Genomic DNA, 22543 nt, shown 5'->3' with positions numbered 1-22543 from the left:
ATCTGAATGACCACAATGAGAAAAACGAAGTCTCATTTGCAATATAGTGCATAGATATGGCACAATTGTCTTCCCTCCTTTGTTTTTACAAACAAGAAAGGAGATGATGAAGAGAGGAAAAGAGATTTAAATGGAGAGACCAACACTAAGGACTTCCATTTTAACTACTAGTGCTACTGAATGCTTATTTGGAAGAGACAGCAGAGAAGGTGCAAGTTAAAGCCACAGTAACTGTTTCTTCACTGTCTACTTCATCAAGACTCCTGTTGGGTGCCCAAACCTAGATTAACATATAAGGCTACAAAAATCGAGATATTAGCTGGGTGGAAACGAAGACCCATTAAAAATCTGATGCAAAGGAACAATACACAGAAATAAAAACTGTCAGAACATACACACACAAAATAAAAAGTGAATTATCTACTGATCTGCCTCATATGATAGTTTCAGGAATAATCAGGAATTCCTAAAATAAAATTAGCTTATCATAACATTGATTCCAGAAGATTACAAGATATTGATGTTTACAACATCGTAAATTTTCTCCATAATGTACTAAATTCTGTGTTCCTATAAAAATTTGTATATTAGAAATGGCATTTATACAATTTATAAAATTAGATGTAAATATTACATAACAAATATAAAGTATAAATCTCAGTCCAATTCACTGTTTCAAACCAAAGAACTTAAATTACTGGTTAAACTAAGAGCATTTATATAGGAAATGCTGTAGTAATTCTTGTTCGACATCAAAAGACATTTAAATGATTTTTTTTTAAAAATACTTAGTCTTTTAGGAAAAAATAATCATATATATATATATATTTAGATGCTGAAGGAAGTGGATAAATGCTGTGTAAAACATTGAAAATTATTGCAGAATTCAAACCTGTTTTCATTTATTAAATAGTATTACACAATGGAAGTAGGATGCTGTAATTCAACCCAAATGGAGAACTTCAAAAAGTGGGTGGAAATGATTCAGGACATTTACAGGAGATTACAAATCTGTTTCATAATCAGGAATGAAGTGGTTAATTGAAAGGATTTATTTAAAAAATAGGCTGGCAAAACTATTTCCAGGGAATTAGAGGTATTCTCTCTCTCTTTCTCTCTTCTCCTGCCTCCCCACCCATTTTTACTCAATAGGGGAGTTTGGAAGGGAAGAAGGGTTTCAGTTCCAGGATCCCTACATTCCCACGAGCTCCATTAAGGAAGGGGAAGAGGTTTCCTGTAGAAGGAGACAGCTGCAGCAGCAACCAAAGACCAGGGAAAAGAAGAGCATATCCAGGATAGTCAACATTATCTGGGTTAAAAGGTACTAACTGAACTAACTAAATAAAATATGCATTTGGGAAAATCAGTCACAACTGGAGCCTTAAAAATAAATCACTTTTACAACAATCAACTAACAGGTGTGAACATTTTTTCCTGATATTAAGGAATTTGATATTAAGACCAGCATCATCCCCCCACTTTGCAGAAAACATGATGGAAAAGGGGGAAATGATCAAATAGAATGGAAAACACACTTTATTTTTAGCAGAGTCAGAGCCTGATATAAAACTGAAGATGAAAACAGTTGAGAAATATACTTGAGAACCTTCTTTCAGTCTTTCTAATGGAATACTGTATGTGCAGTATATGCATACACACAAACATGCATATATACATATGTCAAAATATACTCTCTCTTTCTCCTACCTCCCCCCACGAAAAGACCTGTTTCATTTCCATTTTCACAACATGAATTGAGTCAAGATTGATCAATTATCTTTCACTATCATTTTATAATTATTATATATAACCCCTAAAAAGGACATTCTACAACAAAAAATATAATTAACTATTTTATTTAGAATTATAGTAGTCTGAACAATGTTTGTGAGTGGATATTTTGGGAAGTTATAAGCTATGGTATTTTACTCATGTACTTTTTGGTGATTCTCCAAGTAAGCATTTGCTCTGGAGGCTAAAACAGTTTCATAAAAGTATTTCAAGTAGACATAAAATCTGAAGAGGAAGTATAAAACACTATATTTCAATCTACCCATATTTCTTCTCTTTTCAAAGGATGGAAGGGGGAGAGGAGTTTGACTGATTTATTTTTTATAGTGTACATTCCTCAACATTCCCATTTGTGTTCTGATTCCTGTTTGTGACCTTCAGATTCCATATTTATGATGTCACCACCTGTTTTTCTTCTCCTTCCCTTGGCATTGTATTAGAAAATGAAAACAATACAAAAATACTTTCCTCCCCACCCTCTTTTGCTCTTTTTAATATGTATAGCCTTGACAACCATGAAAGAGATCCAACGCACAAATGACCAAAGGAAACTACAGTATAATAAATAGCCTTTTTTTCATTTATATCCATTGCCAAGGTGAAGGCTACAAAATACAGTAGGAAAGGAGATATGGGGCAGGCTAGGCAATTCTATGCACACTTACTTGGGAGGAAACCCTGTTTAGTACACTGACTATTATTTCTTAGTAAACAAACATAACATTGCACAGTCGAATACAATTGATTATTAATTTGACACCTGAATATCCTGAGCGGAGTGGATATGCCAAATACCAGAATGAACCAATTAGCACTCAAAACTAAGTAGAACCCTCCAAATTATAGCAAAGTTCCAGGAATAACATATTCCCAAATGCTCTTTCACTCAATCCAGAAATCTGGCATAACTGAATAAATAGCAAATCGAGTCTTAGAAGTGTTGGGAGCTCTTTAATTTCAGTGGATATTATAAGTGGCATTTCCATAGATCAGTCCAAAGTTTAGGAGCTTTTTCTTTCCCAAAAGATTTATAAATCAAATGCAATTGCTTTCTTTAAAGCATGTCAAAATCAGATTGGAATGCCCAAAACCCTATTAAAAATCAGTTCAGAAAAACTGAGTGTAGAAAAGTTACTTTTTCAATCTCTTCCTCTCTCACACATAATTTATTTTACATTTTATAGAATCCATTGATACAGCTTTGGTTAAAATTTGTAAATGAAAAAGTGAAATTACTGCTTGGGAGAGCTTACTGGATCTTATTTAGAAGCTTCCATATTGTACTTACCACTGTTCCTTGTATTTTTTTTTTTATCCATCTCAGTTATGTCTAGCTGATGTCACAAGCATGTAATTGTGGACCAGTAGTAACTGTGTGTGTATGTGCTTTTATTTAAGTGCATGCCATTAATGCAAAACATTTTATTTGTTGTTTGAAGTGGTGGTCATTATTTTTATGCATTTCTAATGGTCTAATGTAATGTCAGCTGAAAATCAGGCAAAAGCTTTCTTTTACTATTGTTTTTTTTTTAAAAAAATAGTTGCTATATTTTCCCACTTGTTTTGTTCTGATTTAATAGTAAATGATAGTACAAAATTTTGATCCTTATTTTAATTGAAGAAACAGGAAGAGGAGGTGCTATCCAGTTAGACAGACAAAGGTAAGTTTTCTCTCACCTGAAGAGTAGGATCTCAGTGGCTTATTCCTTGACTCTTTCCTCCAACCTCAAAAATCCTTCTTTGCTTCCTTTGTCTCAAGTTGTCTCACCCCTATGTGACGGGACTTGTAAGAGAAGAGATTGGTAATGCCTATTTCTGAGCACAGGAGTTGTAAAGGAGGAAATTGATCATGCCCTTAGGAGGATTGAGGGCTTACACAAGACTTAGGAAGCTTTCTTAATGCTAGTCAGATCCCTGATCCATCTTGGATTTCCAGAGAAGAAATAGCGTACTGACGAAAAAGCAGATGAATACCTTCAATCCTTAATATAAGAAAATGAAACTGTATCTTTTCTAAGTTTTAAGAATTAAAAATAAACAGCAAAAAACAAGATAAGGCTTTAAGACTTTGAAAGTAATGTGAATTAATTTATTAGAAAGCATAAATGCATTTTCGTAGGAAACAAAAATGGATTTTTAAATCAATATCAGAGATATAGCAAGGTAACTTATAATAATGTTCAGAGATATTGCTGGGGAATGACAATGAAACTTTGAATCAACAATGTCAGCTGGATTCTGTGTTTTTACAAAGCTTTACTCCCAGAAGAAGCTATTACAGGAGAAGATGCTGCAACAGAAAAAGAGTTTCAAAAACCTATCTGACGTGATTACAGAGAACAACATAAAGAGGAATTTATCACTGTTTATATGTAAAGAAGGAATTCAGATGAAAATAAAAATGTCAATTCAAGAGAGTAATCGGAATAATTTATTCTGCTGGACTTAACAAAAGAGGCTTCTTAAAGTTTTGAAGAAATGCCTGAAAAGAGTTAATTCATATGTATTAAAAAGAAAGATTGTTTTATGTAAATGGAAGAAATTTAAAGTTGTCTTCCAGGTATTTCTTGACTTACGACCATATAATTGAGCCCAAAATTTCTGTTGCTAAGCAAGGCAGTTGTTAAATGAGTTTTACCTGATTTTTATGATCTTTCTTGTCATGGTTGTTAAGTAAATCTCTGCAGTTGCTACATTAGTAACATGGTTACTAAGTGAATCTGGCTTCCCCATTGACTTTGCTTATCAGAAGGTTACATAAGGTAACATGGGACACTCATTGCCATAAACATGTGTCAGTTGCAAGGAGCCCAAACTTTTATCACATGACAATGGGAACATTGCAATGATCTTAAGTGTGAAAACAATCATAAGTCACTTTTTTCAGTGTGTTGTAACTTCCAACTGTCACTAAATGAAGAGTTGTAAGTTAAGAACCATCTGTATTTGACCAGGATTAAAATGCTATACTTTGTTATTTTGTGGTGGTTTCTTTCTGATCTTTCTGACATCTGAACTGTATTATTAGATTGAATATTTTTATATCTGTTAACTAAGAGGATGTTAAGAAATGGTGAAATTATTTATACTTAGGGTTATGAGAATGGGAGGTTGTCAGTGGTGGTATTCAAATATATGAACAACTGGTTTTCTGTGCGGATGTCGCTTCTGGAAATCCAATCTGGGCCTGGGCAACAAAAAAGTAGCTACCGGTTCTATCGAAGTAGTGCAAACCAGCTGAATCCCACCACTGAAAGTTACATTCTTAGTTTGTTCTTCTGTTTATTTTTTGCTTTCATTTTATTTTCTCTTTCTCTTTTTAGTTTGTATTACATATAGTCCTCAACTTACAACAGATCATTTAGTGACTGTTCAAAGTTACAATGTACTGAAAAAAAGTGACTTATGTCCGTTTTTCACAATTAAGACCATTGCAGAATCACCAAGGTCATGTGATCAAAATTCAGACGCTTGCATTTGACTCATATTTATGTGGTTGTGTTGTCCCAAGGTCATGTGACCACCTTTTGCAATCTTCTGATAACCAAAGTCAATGGGGAAACCAAATTCACTTAACAACTGTCTCAGTAACAGAAATTTTGGGATCAACTATAGTTGTAAGTTGAAGACTAACTGTATATTTAATTTGAGTTATCTGAGGGACTGCCTCCCCCAATTTCATCAGCCCCTCCCATTAGATTTGGCAGAGAAGGTACTTACATTTCGTAGGTTCCGGGAGAAAGGCCTTGTCTAGTGTAAGCATGACTTATAGAACATTCTCCACCCTGAAGTTAAATTAGCTCATGTTCATGTTCCAAAAGTCCATCAAGACTTAGTTATATCATCAGTCCCCCAAGATATATTTTAATTTTTAATAATATTTTATTTTTAGTGATGATTGTTTTATATTTTATAATAATTTTTTACGTATTTGTTGTTTTATTTGATTGCTATTTGTCACCCAGACTAACTTTTCATGAGATGGACAGACATAAAATTGATACATAAATAAAAAATCATTTATTATTGTGGTTAAAACTCTTAATAAAAATAATAAAATAATAGTTTAAAAAGATCCCTGATCCATCATGCAATAGAGGTGGATGTGTTACAGATGTGGACCACATGACCACTGTCTACAGCTGCTGTGGAATCTGAGGAAAGAATGCAGCTGTTCTAAGGTGTTGCAGACTGATGCAGACTTCTTGCTCTGAAGCACTTTTAAGGAAATTTATTCTGAAGAATTGCATAGGCTTATTATTCTTTCTCTTCTGACATACATAAAGATTATTAGAAATGTCAGCTGATTTTTAAAAAAGGAAATACTCAAGTAATGATATCTGTGTGCAAATGAGTGGTTAATGGTGAATATTTAATTTAAAATACTAACACTGGCCTGTAATGCCCAAAAAGGTTACCGGAAGGACTATTTTCAGCAACACCTTGCACTCTGAAATGGGCATTTCCACCAGAGTAGTTAGACCAAATGCTAAAACAGGCAGAATAGCACTTAGCAATGGCACTTAGACTTATATACCGCTTCACGGTGCTTTACAGAGCTCTCTAAGCAGTTTACAGAGTCAGTATGACTCCTGCATCTAGAGTTAGAGCAAACTAATATCCACCAATATTCAAGTAGGCTCTAAATATATTTAGACTGTAGACATTGACTTATCACTGGGTAGGATTTAGCTGAGATACTGGGATTGCAGAAATGATTTGCTTCAATAGTTGTTGTTATTGCTCGTGCTTATTGAATTTATTTCAAATCACTTTGGGAGAAGTTATCTCAGAAGGCATCATCATAACCATTTTTAATAAATGAATAAATCCCTTCCTTGTATAGGCTCAAGTGGGTACTAGTTTTAACTGAGCAACAGACAGCAATATAAACATGCAATTCAAATGTCACATAAGTAGAATTTTTAAACAGATATTTCAGAATCTCTGCTCCTCTTCCTAAGTCATAAAATTTATACTCTATATAATATGGAAAGCAGGTTGATACAATCTGGCTATTCCTTTATAATTTTTTTTAAGAGGACTGTATTGTCATCATATCCACCTGGTCATCCAGGAAAATTGATGTACCATTGATGCTCTCAGAAATAGTAAGTGCACTCTGATTTTTTTTTAATTCAATTTTTATTCTAGTGATTTTCAGCAAAAATGATTTTCTTCTTGTTTCTTTACTCCCTTTCCTACTTATCTGTCTATATAATCATAAAATGAGGGGGAAAAACTTTGCATGCAAAAAGACCTTGGTTTTGTCGGTATCTTCAGTAAAAGTGTGAGATCCAAAGAAAGTGTTTTGTTCACCAGAGTCAAAATTGGGATAGATCTGGCATCCATCCTTTTGTGGGTTGAGGACAGTTTTTGAGTGATGTGTTCCAGAATACATGGTAGGTAAGTCCAGAAGAAAACTTCTGTCTGATTTAATGATAAATAAAATTAATATTATGACTATCAGGAAATTTAGCAATTTTCCCTTCAATTATATTGAAGATTTGGATTTCATGATCACTTATGAGTTGCTCTGCAAGATAGCCCAGGATTTTAAGGAACCCCTTGGGCTGAATACTATCATGTTGTGATAGGTTTATACATATTCAGATATAATCTTGTGCTGAAAACTATTGAAAGTTTTATCCCTCTGATTATAAGAATATCCACAGGGAACAAGTGACTTATGTACTCATGTGTCACATGTGACTTTTTTGGTTTCTCAGGGTGCTTGAGAGGTGGGGAAAATGTATTAGAGTATTGTTATAAGTTTTTAAATGCAATGATAGCAGGAAAAGCCAGCAAAATATTGCAGATTAGTAAAAGAGTATCAAAAGAGGGACATGGACAGACACACATACAACTCTAACAATGAAAACAAGTTCCTAAAAAAATATTAACACAGTGAGTTCAGTTTTTATTTCATGAAAATGAAGAGGGTTTTTTTTTTTTTAAAGAAGGAAAATGTTTTGTTAAAACACTAGGCAGATACAGTTTTTATTTATTTCTCAGTTTCTCAAACTTAACACTGGCATGTCTGATCCCATTGTTTCTAATCTTTAGCCAGGATGCAAAGAACTGTAAAATTAGTCTTGTAAATCCAAGGAGACTTCAAGCTTGTTTTGCTTTAACAGCCGCCAACCACAGAGCATGACGAACTGTTTATATCGTGGCACAGGAATCAACTGTTGAAAGACAAAGAACAAGCCAGCAATCCTTCCTGTATGTATGAGACGACCTTTGAATTTCAACTTTTATCTTATACCAAAATACTGTATGAAGCTGGGCCTTCCTTGTCATTCTTTCTTTAACAAATCTGCTGAATTAAAACTAATTCTCTCAAAGGCCTATGCAACACCTTTTATATGAACTCAAAAGAATCAGATCTAACCTGATTTCATGGACTGTTCCAAAGTGAAAGTTTTGCCACTGAAAATGTTTTTCTCCAGGTCTTCGATCTACTCCCTCCACATGTATCTAGCAATGGGCAACTGCAGCATCCTCTCCTAAACAAAATATATGGATCAGGTAAATGCTACCTGAAGAAACTGGAACCAAAGGTAAGAAGTGGTCAAGCCATTCAGAGCTTTACTTACAGGAATCTACAACTTTAATTGGGCCTAAAAGTCTACTAGCAATTGACGTAACTTCTCCGCTAGTTTTTCTTTACTAACTATTCATTTGTTGTTTCTAAACATTTAAAAAAACACATTTTATTCTCTTTAATCAGATCACTGTAGAGCATTAATAAGAGAGTACATCAAAATAAAGAAAATTATGTAGTCCTCATTTTAAAGCAATTTATCTAATTTAAATTTCCTATACAGTATACATTAAACTTATCATTTGCATTGCACAGTTCTTAGAATTTTGTAATGAACTTTTTAGCTCAAAATATATAGTATAGTATTTGAGTATATAGATAAATACATATATAGAAATAAAATATATATAGATGAGAAAAATATTTGCCATTTTTCTGCAAACATGACAGATATGTAACATGTCAATACTTTCTCTGTCAAAGTCCATTTCAACATATTCTCTATTTTTTTCAAATTATTTTGACTTTCAAAAATTCTGTTACGCGACACTGTGCATTCCCACGAGACCTATAAACTAGCTGGAATTCAAATTGTGACACATTAAAGTGACATAATTTATCCTTTAACCTAGAGGAAGCACACTATCCTGTTTTCTTTATCTGGACCACAGATGTCTTGGCCTACAATCCCCACTAGAAAACTGCCAGTAAGGATGACTAGCCTTTTGTAATATGTTCATTAGGTACAGCCAGATTATTGGCTTCTCCTGTAACTCATAACTGAATTGACTTGTGTCAAGAAAACAGAATTTATGTGGAGCTACTGATTCAGCAATAACCATAAAGAATACAATTCAATATTAAGAAGCAAAATTAAATGGAAGAAATGAGGTAGCCAGTTATTCTCACACAATATTAATTTACTATTTTTTATTAACTCGAACAATTTTTTGAGGAATCTAATTGTCTTTTTCCAACAATGAATCTATGCAGGTAGCATAAATGAATTATACATTAGCAATATTATCCCCCCAAAGCACATTGTAAGTCAATCACAGAATAGAATTAGTGAAAAAGAGGTAAAGTCACGTAGATTAATATCAGCAGCAGCAGCAGCTTTTCTTTGCCAATTGGATTTGCAATGCTTGCTGATGTCATCAATCCATCTTGTTTCATGGACATTTTTTATCAAGTAGGATCCATTTTATGACTGCCTTGGTCCCCCTGCCATCAGTTCTTCTTGCTATGTGACCAGCCCATTTCCATTTTAATTCTTTTACTCTCTTGAGGATATCATATACTTTGGTTTGTTTTCTAATCCATGTGCTTGTCTTCTAATGCTGTGCATGTATCTTTCCATGGCTCTTTGCACCACTTGTAGGTTTTGCATCAATTGTGAGGTTGTTGTGCATATTTCACTATCTTACAGCAGGGAGCACACATTAATTGAAATTTTCTTTCTTTAGGCCTAGGGGAGGTTGTTCTTGAAAATTATTCTTAGCTTGACGAATGCCAGCCAACCACATTTAACATCCCATTCGATTTCCTTGATTGTATCACCTTCCATTGAGATCCATTGGCCAAGGTATATAACAATAGCAAAAGTACTTAGACTTATATACCTCTTCACAGTGCTTTATAGCCCTTTACAGAGTCAGCCTATTGCCTCCAACAATCTGGGTCCTCATTTTACCAATGTTGGAAGGATGGAAGGCTGAGCCCACCTTGAGCCAGTGAGAATCAAACTGCTGAACTGCAAGTAGCCTGCAATACTGCATTCTAACCACTGTGCCACCGCGGCTCATATGTGTAGTGATCTACTATGTCTAGTTCTTCTCCAGATATAGTTTTTTTCCTCTCTTTGATAAATTTATTAAACATAACCTGGCTTTTTTTCAGGTTTATTTTTTAAGCCAAATGGTTCTGCTTTGTGCAGCTCTTGTATGTGTCTTTGTAGCTCTTCTGGGTCTTCTGAGAAGAGAACAACATAATCTGCAAATCTTAGTAACAACAACAACAACTTTATTGTCACTTTGAATGTACACCAATCAGATACATCAAAATGAAATTTCGTCGCATACAGTTCTCAAAGCTCCACCACCTCTGATCTGCACTCCTTGTTCGTGGCTAGCTCAAGTTTCAGAATGTCCATTTTCGTCTCTAAACAGTGAATGATGGCAAACAGGACAGATGGAAATGGAGCTCTATGTGGATTAGCCCTCAAATTAGTTTGTATCCCTTCATGACAACTTTGCCTCCTTTTCTTTTTCTGATCCAGTCATTTCTACCTTTTCCTTGAAGGGGCCTTGCTCCTTTTTGCCCCTGGATTATGATGTTGCCTCCTACAAACATCCAAAATCTCTCTCCCTTCCTCTGGGCCTGCTGACAGCCTCATCCAGTTCCTTTGCTCTCCTCCTCTGCCTCCTTTGGAAACAGCCCTGATTTGCAATAGAATTCATAACTGTGCCAGCAGTCAGATCTTGCTGCTGGCAGAACAATTTCAAACAGCACAAACAACTTTTAACAGTCTCACCAATAGTTCCAAAATAGCTAAAAACTCACTATACCAGCAAAGATTGTCGGTCATATGTTACCTTAGTCCCACAATGTTGCTCAAACACATTAAAATCTTCCCAATTGTGTAACCTATATTCCTTATATCCCTCCAAAAACTTTTCACCCTCGATAGCCAATGCAACCACAGCTGATCCAGGCACTGCCATCTTACCACTTCATTGTTATTATTCATTATTATTAAGTGATTTAAATAGACACCATTAATTTTTATTCCATCTTTTGCCCAGTCTAGTTTGCAAAATACTTCTTTAAGGAAGGCTGAGAAAAGAATAGGTGAGATTGTATTGACTAGTTGTGCACTTTGTTCAATGTTAATATATGCAAGTTGTAGTTGTAGTTGAAAGGAATCTAAAGTAATAAAGCCCAAACTGAATATGGCTATTTATATTCAATGGGAATTTGAAATCATTGTTCTCTGGAACTTTTCTTTGGGAAATTCTTGTAGGAGCTGAAAGATATTATTAATGATGTTATTGTTTTCTATCCATGTTCCACATTTTTAAAAAAAAATAACTAAGCAAGATCAGTTTCACCATGATATTTTTTTTCCTGGGAAGTAGTGAAATTGTGGGAAGCTTAGGATCCAGCATAATACTGTTGTGCAGTTACTAAATGAAATATAGACAGTCACATTTGCCCTTTGGCCTTCATATTAATTGTAATTTAACCAAAATTTTCTTTTCCAACCTAAATTTTGAAAACAAATTATTATCAATCAAGTAGAACAAAAACTGGTAGGAAATTGTCTGCTAAGTTTTACAATGATTTACTCTAGCATGCAACTAACAGCATAGTAGCATCACGGTGAGATAGGCAGTGATTAAATTTAACAAATAATAGTGATCTACCTTTCAGGTGAATACATTATTCAGTTAAGAAGTACAAGATAGAAGAACAAGAAATCATCTTTATGTAAATAAAATCTCTATGTAAATAAAATCTCTAGGATGTGCCCCTATATTCCTTCCTGCCCCAATGTTGAACCATGATCAGTGCTACTTAAGGCTTATTCTACAATGTAGATTGAGCTGTTTGTCTCCTGTACTGGTCCTGGCTATTCCTAAAACCAATTTAACAAATTCCAATCTGAAGTGGAATGAGTTGGCAATAGGTACAAATTGATTTTATTCCAGACCAGTGTTTTTCAATCTTGGCAATTTTAAGTCATATGCACTTCAAATCTCAGAATTCCCCAGCTAGCCATGTTAGCTGGAGAATTCTGTGGACTTCAGTTTCCTTGAATTCCCTAGTCCAACAGGCTAACTGGAGAAGTTGTCCACACATCTTAAAGCTGCCATAGTTGAAAAACACCACTGTAGGTTTCTGGCCAGTACAAGACCTAACAGCTTATTATTCTTTTTCTTGCCCTACAGAAAAGACTTGGCTCAATATCAATATGTCTATGAAAACTGTTTCTTTCTCACTCATCCCCAATATTTTCCATTGATTTCCAAGAAGTGTCCCCTCAGGAATGCCTTCCCATCTTTGTTTCATGTTGTCTTTTATCATAGAGTAGACTCTTCCTTTTTCTTTTGTTATCATTGCTGTTAGAGTAAAGAGATTAGAGTGCTCTTAATTCCACTTTGATCATATAAACAAAGGAGTAGCACTTGTTGAAATATTATAGTTTCAAATGAATAACTGAAAAAAGGAAATGGGAAAAAAGAACCAAGATAGGCATAGGGTGGGAAAAAAAGGATATCATGTTCCACCCAAACTGGATGAAAGCCAAAAAGATGCCTTCTAAGAGATGCAAGAATTGAATAAATGTGCTATCAGAAATAGGGAAAATATGGTGGGCTTAATGGGCTATTGCTAGAATAACAGAAAAAAATGAGGAATCCAGCAACTAGATGCAAACATAACAATCACAAAGGCATAACCATTCAGAGAACTGAGCAGGTTTTTGATAGACAGGGTTAGGGTTAGACATTGTAGTCAACCAGACATTGTTGTCAATCAGAACTGAATATATCACTAAACTGAAAAGAAGTATAGTAGATTAACTGCTTGGAAGGGCATTAAAGACAGCTAAGGGTGCAATGAAACATATGGAACTGTGTAGTCCATTCCTGCACTCAAAAAATGGAGAGTAGCCCAAACTCACAATGGAAGAAGTAGCAAGTGAGATGTAGCCTTGGATTTCTAAGAGATGTAATCTATCATATCTGACTTTCAACTACTGATGGAAAAGATAAATACTGTAGAAAGTTACATGGAAATTAGATGTATGGAATTCATGAAATCTTATATATAAGCATACATTTATAAATAACTCCACTTCATATAATTTTATGTATATAATAGAACAGTGGTTCTCAACCTTTTTAATGCCGCGGCCCCCAACCGGTCATAAGTCAAGGACTACCCAACCGGTCCTAAGTTGAGGACTACCCAACCAATTGTAAGTCGAGGACTTTCCCTGCCCGGGAGCACCACACATGCGTGGTGCCGCCCCCTGCGCTGGCCGAGGCGTAGCTGGCAAGGGGCAGCAACGGTGCAGGGCGACCATCGGCTGGGCCACCAGCTGGCCCAGCCCAAGGGAGGTAAGGCACCCGCTGAGCCCCATGAGTGCCAGCAACCCTCCCTGCACCCACTGGCCTCCCACCTCCCACCCTGGCCCTCTTTTACTTACATTTTTAGTAGTTGCTCAGCAGGGAGGGGTGGAAATTTCCAGACAGCTCGCCTTCGCTGCAGACAACTTGCAGCACCGTTTGCAGAATGGGACTTTTGGCAGGCTCAGCAGGGCAGAGACAGCCTGGACACTTTTTATTGGCTTTTGAAAGCCAATAGAATTAGACTCTGTTCAAGAGAGTCTATTCTTTTGGCTTTCAAAAGCCAATAGAATAAAAGGGAGTAGCACAGCTAAGGAAAAAGGGAAAAAATGGCAGACTGCGTTGTTTGGCCACCCCCGTGAAATGGTCGTTTGACCCCAAATGGGGTCGCGACCCACAGTTGAGAACCACTGTAATAGAAGAAATGACAATTGGGAAGATCCATTCATATTTATGAATGACAGTATTCATGTTGTTTCAGGTAGATTTATAATACAAATGTAAGTTATTTAAATGGGACTGGTTTTCTGCAACACAGTGAAAATAAATGAGAAATTATTGATATTATGGGCACTAACCTCGTAGCTACCAAGAATCATTAAAACCCAAGAAAAAAATTGCAGTGCTGGACTTGAGTTTGCCTAGAAAATCTCTTGTACTTAGCTAAACCATATGCAGAAATAATTGTATCACAGATAAAAGTATCACTTAATAAAAACTTTTTCTCAAAATTCTCATTTTTAGAATTATGCTAGTTCTTTTAGGGTGATCAAATATCATAATGAAATTATGTGTGGGCATTCTGGAATCTGAGGATATCAAACATATTGAATTAATGTACCTGACAGTCACATAACGTATTTTATCAAAAATCCCTACTACAGCAAGAGAATCTGGTATGAAATACCATGCACTAGTACTCTGTGACATCTCACAAATCTATGATGTTTAAAGCAGCTTAATTCCTTCTTATAGACAGATGTTAGCTGAAAGTACTCCAGACATGTCAGGAAAAGTAAAATTCAGCTTTATTATTTCTGTGTCCCCGAGTATCAGTTGGAACACTCAGGCCAAGCACATAATAATCCTTATTTTTAAACCATTCTAGATAAACAAACCTGTCCATTTTTCAGCCCTGCATTTCTTTTTTTTGCTATAATTAATCCTCTGAGAACTTACAAACTAAACTCCACTTATTCCGTCCAAAATGGAAACATCTTCTTATAATGGTTCTTTTTACAAAGAACAGGCCAAATGTTAAATCACATTTTACTCAGAATATGGAAATACTTTGAGTGATGAAAGTTATACTTAGTCAAGATTGGAGTACATCCTTCACAATTTAAGTATTTATAAAAAATAGTAACCACTCCAATATGATGTTTAATGATATTTAATGTGCTCTGGAGCCTGCTTAGATCCAAGTGTCTCCAAGAATTAGATTGCACTGAGAATTAGAAATGGAATTTTGAAAGACTCATAACCATGTTCAGGAGGGTTAGAAATAACTCAGTAAAAATAATTTAAAAAAGAATTAAAAAAGAGTACAAAATTCGACGTCATAGTTTAGTGAATCCTTTTTGTGCAGCATTTTGGATTCCATTCCAGAATGGTGCTTCAGAATATGTGTGGTTGCGAACATAGCACCTGTTTACAACTCTTCACAGCACCTGCACCTTTTCTCTACTACGCAACACTTAGAACTGACCTATCAATAGTTCTATAAGAATAATTGTTTAAGGATTTGAAATATATAGTGATAAACTACATTATCATAGGCCTGAAAGTTATCTATCTTTTTTAGTTAAGTGGGAGTTGGGAGGTTGAGATAAGGGCAAAAGAAGGACACTGGTTTCTATTTCCAGTATAAAAAATTCCGAACATCCTTTATATACATTATACATATGCAATTTTATTAATACCTGGATAACAGCTGTGTTTATCTGGAATATTAATGCCACCAATCACCAATGAACAGATATATTTTTGGGTTAGAGATGAGTGGCAACCTTGATTCAGTCAAGAGCTTTTTCCCCCTAGGATAATCCCCTGCTGGATGCATAGAGGATATGGCTATATCATGCTTTGAGTTAGCTTAAAATAAACAAGGATCACATATTTTTAACTTTCCACTTTTCTTCCATTTTATCTTTTTTTTCAAGCAAGAAGGTACAGATCTTTCAGCAGCATTTCCAATGCATACTAAAGAGACACACAAATTATAATTTCAAAAATCACAGAGATTATATGGATAATTATATCATTCCCATGGGATCAGAGGTTGACAGAATCTGATAATGAGGATAATAGTATTTGCATGTATGCATGAACACACACACACACACACACACACACATATATATATAATTCTTCTATGAACTTATTGGAACTGGAAGTAAGTGTCACTGCATCAGAGTTGTAAATTCATTAAACTAATTCAGAAATTATTTTAATGAGGAACTCATCAACTTAGAAATCCACCAATATGCTTAAATAAACCAGGGAGCTCTTCAATCAGGGATAATAAGAGTTTCTTTGATCCAGGATCAGAATTTATAGTTCTTTGAATTCAGGCTTTATATCAGTGGTTCTTAACCTTTCTAATGCTGCGACCCCATAATACAGTTCCCCATGTTGTGGTGACCCCCAACCACTTATACATCACTGGGTGCCAGGGGAGTGGCCAAAGAGAAGGGGAAAAATGGCGGACAGCCTTGTTTGGCGACCCCCGTGAAATGGTCGTTCGACCCCAAATGGGGTCCCGACCCACAGGTTGAGAACCACTGCTTTATATGAAAATGTATTATAATTTTATATATTATCCAGTATATTCTATATACTGTAATGTTATATAGCATTATCCTGATTCAAAAAGTAATGCATTCAATTAATAAGACTTTTTAAATATATATATATATAAATTTACTAAGTGATTTTAACCTACATCGTTGTGATTAGATATCATTATTCCCTTGTTTTTCTCATATATTTGCATTGTAACTATGCTTCTAAAGCAACTGAATCACATTTGCTCAAAAAAAAAAACACTGAATTATTTAGCCACAGATACAATATAATGATCATTTTCTTTATCCTTACTTTTGAATTAATACTTCGAAATATAGTGCCCAAAGTTCTATACAGTTTTGGGGAAAGCACTCTAACCTTAATTGTTTAAAGCCTGCTTTCCACTTTGAAGAAATAAAATGAACGTGGGCTGAGTACTTCAAAAGCAATTAGGAAGATATTGTTGGTGTAAACCATTCCAGAAAGCCAGAGCTACTATTCACTGTCTCAAATAAGACATGCAGGAAAATCAGTTTCTATCTACATGGTCACCACTACATATCATGTGTTAGTTTTAAATATCATGAATCTATGTTGAATATTCTCCATTTTCCAGCTATGAAGGGTAGGGTAAGATTAAATGCATGTTTGAGTTCTATCATATAGTCCTTTTACTGCTGCTTTCTTCTTCCTGAATTCTTAACCAAAGTGATCCAAAAAATGATCATCTCTTATAAAAACTAAATAGTATCACCATATCATACACATAGCTACATTAATATTTTGTTGCCTGCTGACATGACTGAGGCCAAATAATAGCTGAGAATAAAAGCATAATACCAAAATCCTATATGGATGAGCCAATCAAAGACAAAATACCTGCTAACACTATCTGTATATATGTAAATTAATAGGCTGGACTTTTTGTTAGTATTAAGAGTAATCTGTTTTCTATTATTAACTTAATGAAAATACAATCTGTTAAATATAAACTGAAATTTTGTTACAACATAAAACATTTCAAGGATATTCAAAAGTCATCTGGGGAAAATCTACCCACCATTATTTTTTTTAACATTTTTGTATGTTAATGTGTGTGTGTTATTGTAAGGAACCAAAGTTTGCATTCCAATCTAGAAGAACAACCTAAAAGAAATATTCATTTTGGATTGGTAAAATACCCTTCCAGTAAAACTTAATTGAAATAGAATCTGATGACTGACTAAAATATCATAAAAGCTTTCAAAATAAATGCATATGAATCGTTATTAATGACAGTTATCTATAATAGTTTGACTTCTGTTAGTTTAGAACATCAAAAGATTAAAATAAATATAAATATAATTGTATTTTTTGGGAAAGATGAGAATTTGCTGATCTCATTCCCTTCTGCTCATCTTTTAAATTTCATATTATTGTATTTCCATTGTTTTATTGTTTCGTTCCTTTACTATTGTTATTTTTACATTTTTTTATCATTTTTTTGCCATATCCTTTTTTTTTACTGAAAATTTTTACAGTTTTACAATAAAATAATCCCCCTCTCCCACCCACCCCCTTTCCCCCATACCCTCCCCCCTCCTTCCCAGAGCTGAATACAGGGTTAATAAAAACTAAAAAAAACCTTACAACTTAAATAAACATCAAACAATTATAAATACATTTAAAAAACAACAAAATTTTAAATGCTTTAACTCCGATATATAAAAACAAAACAAAACAATAGTTCTAATCGTTACCTTAAACATAAATTATTCAAAAGCTAAGTAATACTTTTTAATCTCATATTTGTGCTGTATAAAATTCACCCATCTTTTCCACACCAAAAAATATTTCTCTTGCGATTGATCTTTCAAATAAGCCGAAATTTTTGCCATTTCAGATAAATAAGAAACTTTAAGAAACCATTCTTCTAAAGTAGGCAAAAACTTCTTCTTCCAATATTGCCCTATCAGCAGCCTTGCCACTGTAATTAAGTTCAACATTAAAATAATTTCTTTATCATCACAATCAACAATAATGCCTAACAAAAACAATTGTGGTGTAAATTTTATCTTCTATTAAAAATTCTTTGAATGTTCCACCAAATCTTAATCCAAAAAGCCTTTATATTTTTACATGACCACCAAATATGATAATACATTGCATCCAAACAACCACATCTCCAACATTTAGGCTGCAGATTTGGATACATGCGAGACATCTTCTGTGGATCAAGGTGCCACCTATAAAACATTTTGTAAAAATTTTCTCGTAAATTTTGAGCTTGTGTAAATTTAACATTCCTCACCCAAATTATCTCCCAAGTATCTAATAAAATCGGCTCTTCAAAATTTTGAGCCCATTTAACCATACAATCTTTAAGTAATTCTGATTCTGAATCCAATTCCACTAGAACACCATAAATTCTTTTTATATGAGTTCGACTTTGGTCTTTAATTTGTTTCAACAAAATCACATCCTCCCTAATCAAACCCACTTTTTGATCTATCCTCCACCTTTCTAATAATTGTCTATACTGAAACCAAGAATAATTAATATTTTCTTGTAATAATTCATCCATAGATTTTAATTGCCATTTTTTCCCATCCCAATTAAGTAATTGTTTATAAGAAATGCTATCCATCTTCAGTCCTTTTCTTATTCTTTAAGCTTCTGATGTAAGCTGTCCAGAATAGACCTAGGGTGAAATGGATAGCAAATAAATAAATATTTCTGATTTACAACATCCTTTTTGTTAACAATTTGCCATTTTATTGCAGCATTTAAAATTATGTTACATACGATTGCATATCTCTGATTTAATATTGAATATCATTCTATGTTAAGGATCAAACAGTAAAAATGAATAAATCTACATCTAAAATAAAATATTTATTTTAGATGTAGATTTATTTATAAAATAAAATATTATTTAAGGGATTTTCAATGAAAAAAATTAAGAACAATCTGGGAAGGTAATCCATAATAATTTTAACTCAGACAAATACACATGTTGGTGAGAGTCATAATTGGGATATGAGGTTGCTGAAAGAAGGAAGGAAAGACGGGAGGGAGGGAGAAAAGACACACAATTGCACCCATTGTATAATTCTTCATTAATCATTGAAATGGCCTTCTAACTTCAACTTCACCATCATAAGTATAAAAGAGACAATTTCATTTTACTTATGGAACTCTTCATAGAGACTTGGTGAGTAGTGTTTCTTAAGTAGATACACTCATGGGGCAGCTGGCTGTTTCTGAAAACAATTTCAGCTGATTGGCTTTTGTTAATATTTTTGTTAATAATTGTGAAAGAGAGCATAATAAGGAATATGTTCTTCAACAAATCCATCTATTACTTTGCACTTTGGAATGGCTTTTTTTTAAAAGTGTGTTAGATCTTAGCAATTCCATTTAATGTTTGGTTTGGCTTTCTTATAATTTTGTCTAAGTTTTAAGTTGAGAAAAATAACAAACATTCTTGCTAAATTTCCACAAGGCTACTGAGTCACTCATCATAGTACATTCTAAGTAAAAAAACAACAACAGCATATTACTGGCTAATAGCTTTTGCCAAGATATGGTTAGCTAGGAATCAGCTTTTGTTATTACTCACTTTTTGTTACATGACTAGTAAATCTAGTTCCCACTGTCTCAGACAAATGATGCATTTAATTAGCAATACTATTTGTCATTAATTACTATGGTTATGGTTATGATTGTGAATTTACTTTATTTTGCGAAGTGAATTTTGTTGTATAATTATGTTGGATAAATGGAAAATAAAATTTAAAAAAAATTATTATAAATCTGGCTAATTTTCATTTTAATGAATATTAAGTTGCTTTATTTGTTCAGACTTTCACAACAGTTATGAGAAAAGACTTATACAGACTCTTATTTCTGCAAATTGCATCAAAAAGCTTTTCTTAAAAATCAATTGCTTGATACAGTTCCAAAATAGACCTACTTCAGAATAAATATATTTAGGGTGTGCATTTAGTTGTCTTTTCATGTTAAAAATCACGATCAGTAAGAAGTAGCAGCCTATTAAAAAAGTTCTGTCATGTTGGAAATATATATTATTGTGCAGCTTAGGGTTTGCTTGGCTTGTGCACCATTAAATATTCTATGATGTCTCTAAAAATCCTAGAATTATGTAAATAATTAATCTTTTTTCTACAGATGATAGAAGTCCCCCCAAAAGATGTTTTTCTTTATTGTCCTGCCAATGAGAGGAGATGGGAAGAAGAGCTTCCTCAATGCCATCCTGGTGCAGTGGATAGAAACTAGGAGATGGGGAGTTCTAATCCCACTTGGCCACAAGACCAATTGGATGACCTTCAGTTGGTTACTTATTCTCAGGTGTCGGAAGAAGGCAGTGGCAAATCACTTCCAAAATCTTGCCAAAAATTGCAGAAACTCATCCATCCAGTGGTCAACTTGCCTCACTTGAAAGCACACACATTTAAAAGATGGTACCTTACTGTGGAATGATACATCCAGAGATTTTTGCCTAGCACCTCCAATAAGTCTTCTAATTTCAATTTTTTTAAAAAAAGAACCTTCATTTTCTCAAGCATAAAAAAAACATGTTAGTCTTTTTAAAAGTTTGTATTTGTTGGCCACTGCCATCACTGGATTTATTACTGTTATTGTTGGTCACACAGTCAACCAGATATTTAGGTTAGATTTAGCATTTTTATCCATTTATCGAGTCCTTTCCAGCGACCTGGAATAGGCAGATATTGTTTGATGGTATTAAATGTATCATCACAAATGTAATTTGTTCTAAGTAAGTGCCTTTTGTAATTGACTGATAGTGATTTTGTCAATGCCAATAGTGTTCAAGTGTACTCCAGATGTTCATTATATTATTATAATTGGCATTATAACATTACTATTGTTGTTGGCCCAATCTGAACTGTATAAAAAGTGTTAGGAGTACAATTTGTAAAATACTCAAACCATTCACAATGTTGCACTTCTACCGTGACTAAAAGGCATTACATTTTTTAAAAATTATCTATCCATATTTTAATAGAAGTTATTTAAATTTATTTCTTAGTAAACATGCAGAAGATTGTACTGATGATCTAGGACTCTTGTGTTATCAAGACGACTCAGCTTTTGCAAATAATCCAAAATACATTTGTACATTGATGTGAAAATGATATAAGGGGGCTGTTGTTACTGTTGCAAATATTTAGTATTAGAGTGTCAGTAAAATGAAACATCTTGCCTTTCCCCTCCCGGGGCTATGAGTCACTCCTAAACTGCATGCAAAGAAACAGCTACATTTTACCAAATTTAAGAAGTTTCCATAACTGACATGTCCTTATGTAGAATAATTTTATTCCATATACCACTATGTACTATGTACATTCATATACACCTCCTAAAATACTTTGCATACAATAGACAAAATCTATTTTCACAGCCACTGAACATATAAAGCCAGCCCAGCTGTTCTTCTTTTCTGAATCATAACTTCATTTCCACAACACAATTCTACTTGTTGCCTTGCAAAATAAATTGCATTCTTTTCCTTTAAAAAATTAAAATCAATGAAATTAATTCACAACACATTTTTTTTTCAAACAAATTTTATTGGTTTTTTAATTTTTACGTCCGAGTGCTCAGGAAAACACCATGGTAAAGGCGAAATCGGTCATCCAAAAACAAAGTCATACATATATAACTGAAGTTAGTACATTAAAAATTTCCCTCTCTATTTCCTCACATGATGTAAGGAATTTAGTTTAATCTATATCTTCATAAAATTCAATCAGTGCAAACGATCATCATCCTGCTTTAAGCTTCACTAATTTCAATTAACATATTCAAATTCATCTTAAGTAAACATATTAATAAGACGGCTACATTGGGTATCCCTTCTACAGCATACATAGTATTCCAACAATAACATTCTAGTATTTTCACATTTATTCCATTTCTTAATTTAATACATCATTGGTTAATACCCTTTCTTCTCTTATAATAAATCTCTCTAGTTCTTCTTCTATTACAAAGTAATTTTCTATATAAACAGAATAAAAAATAAAGAAATATTTCAGCCCTTTAAATAAAATTTAAATCTCAACCAAAATAGTTTTCATGTCTAATACAAACATATCATTACACAAATTATCATCTTACTATAATAATAATAATAATAATAATAATAATAATAATAATAATAATAATAATAATAATAAAGTTGGAAGGGACCTTGGAGGTCATCTAGTCCAATCCCCTGCTCAGGCTGGAAACCCTATATCATTTCAGACAAATGGCTGTC

The 22543-nt window shown here is 33.7% G+C and overlaps 1 long non-coding RNA gene across 1 annotated transcript; it reads left to right on the top strand.

Moving 5' to 3' along the window:
• The first annotated feature begins 5416 nt into the window (after positions 1-5416).
• Positions 5417-21738, top strand: LOC120303116. Its single transcript, XR_005555352.1, has 3 exons — positions 5417-8016; positions 8244-8354; positions 20428-21738. It is a non-coding gene; the product is annotated as an uncharacterized LOC120303116 (long non-coding RNA).
• Positions 21739-22543: the final 805 nt, after the last annotated feature.

The sequence above is a fragment of the Crotalus tigris genome, unplaced genomic scaffold (assembly GCF_016545835.1).
Source record: "Crotalus tigris isolate CLP2741 ecotype Arizona unplaced genomic scaffold, ASM1654583v1 scf7180000017624.2573661763:2888555, whole genome shotgun sequence".
NCBI lineage: Eukaryota > Metazoa > Chordata > Lepidosauria > Squamata > Viperidae > Crotalus > Crotalus tigris.
Note: the sequence above shows the minus strand (reverse complement) of the source record. Positions and strands in the feature narration are given on the sequence as shown.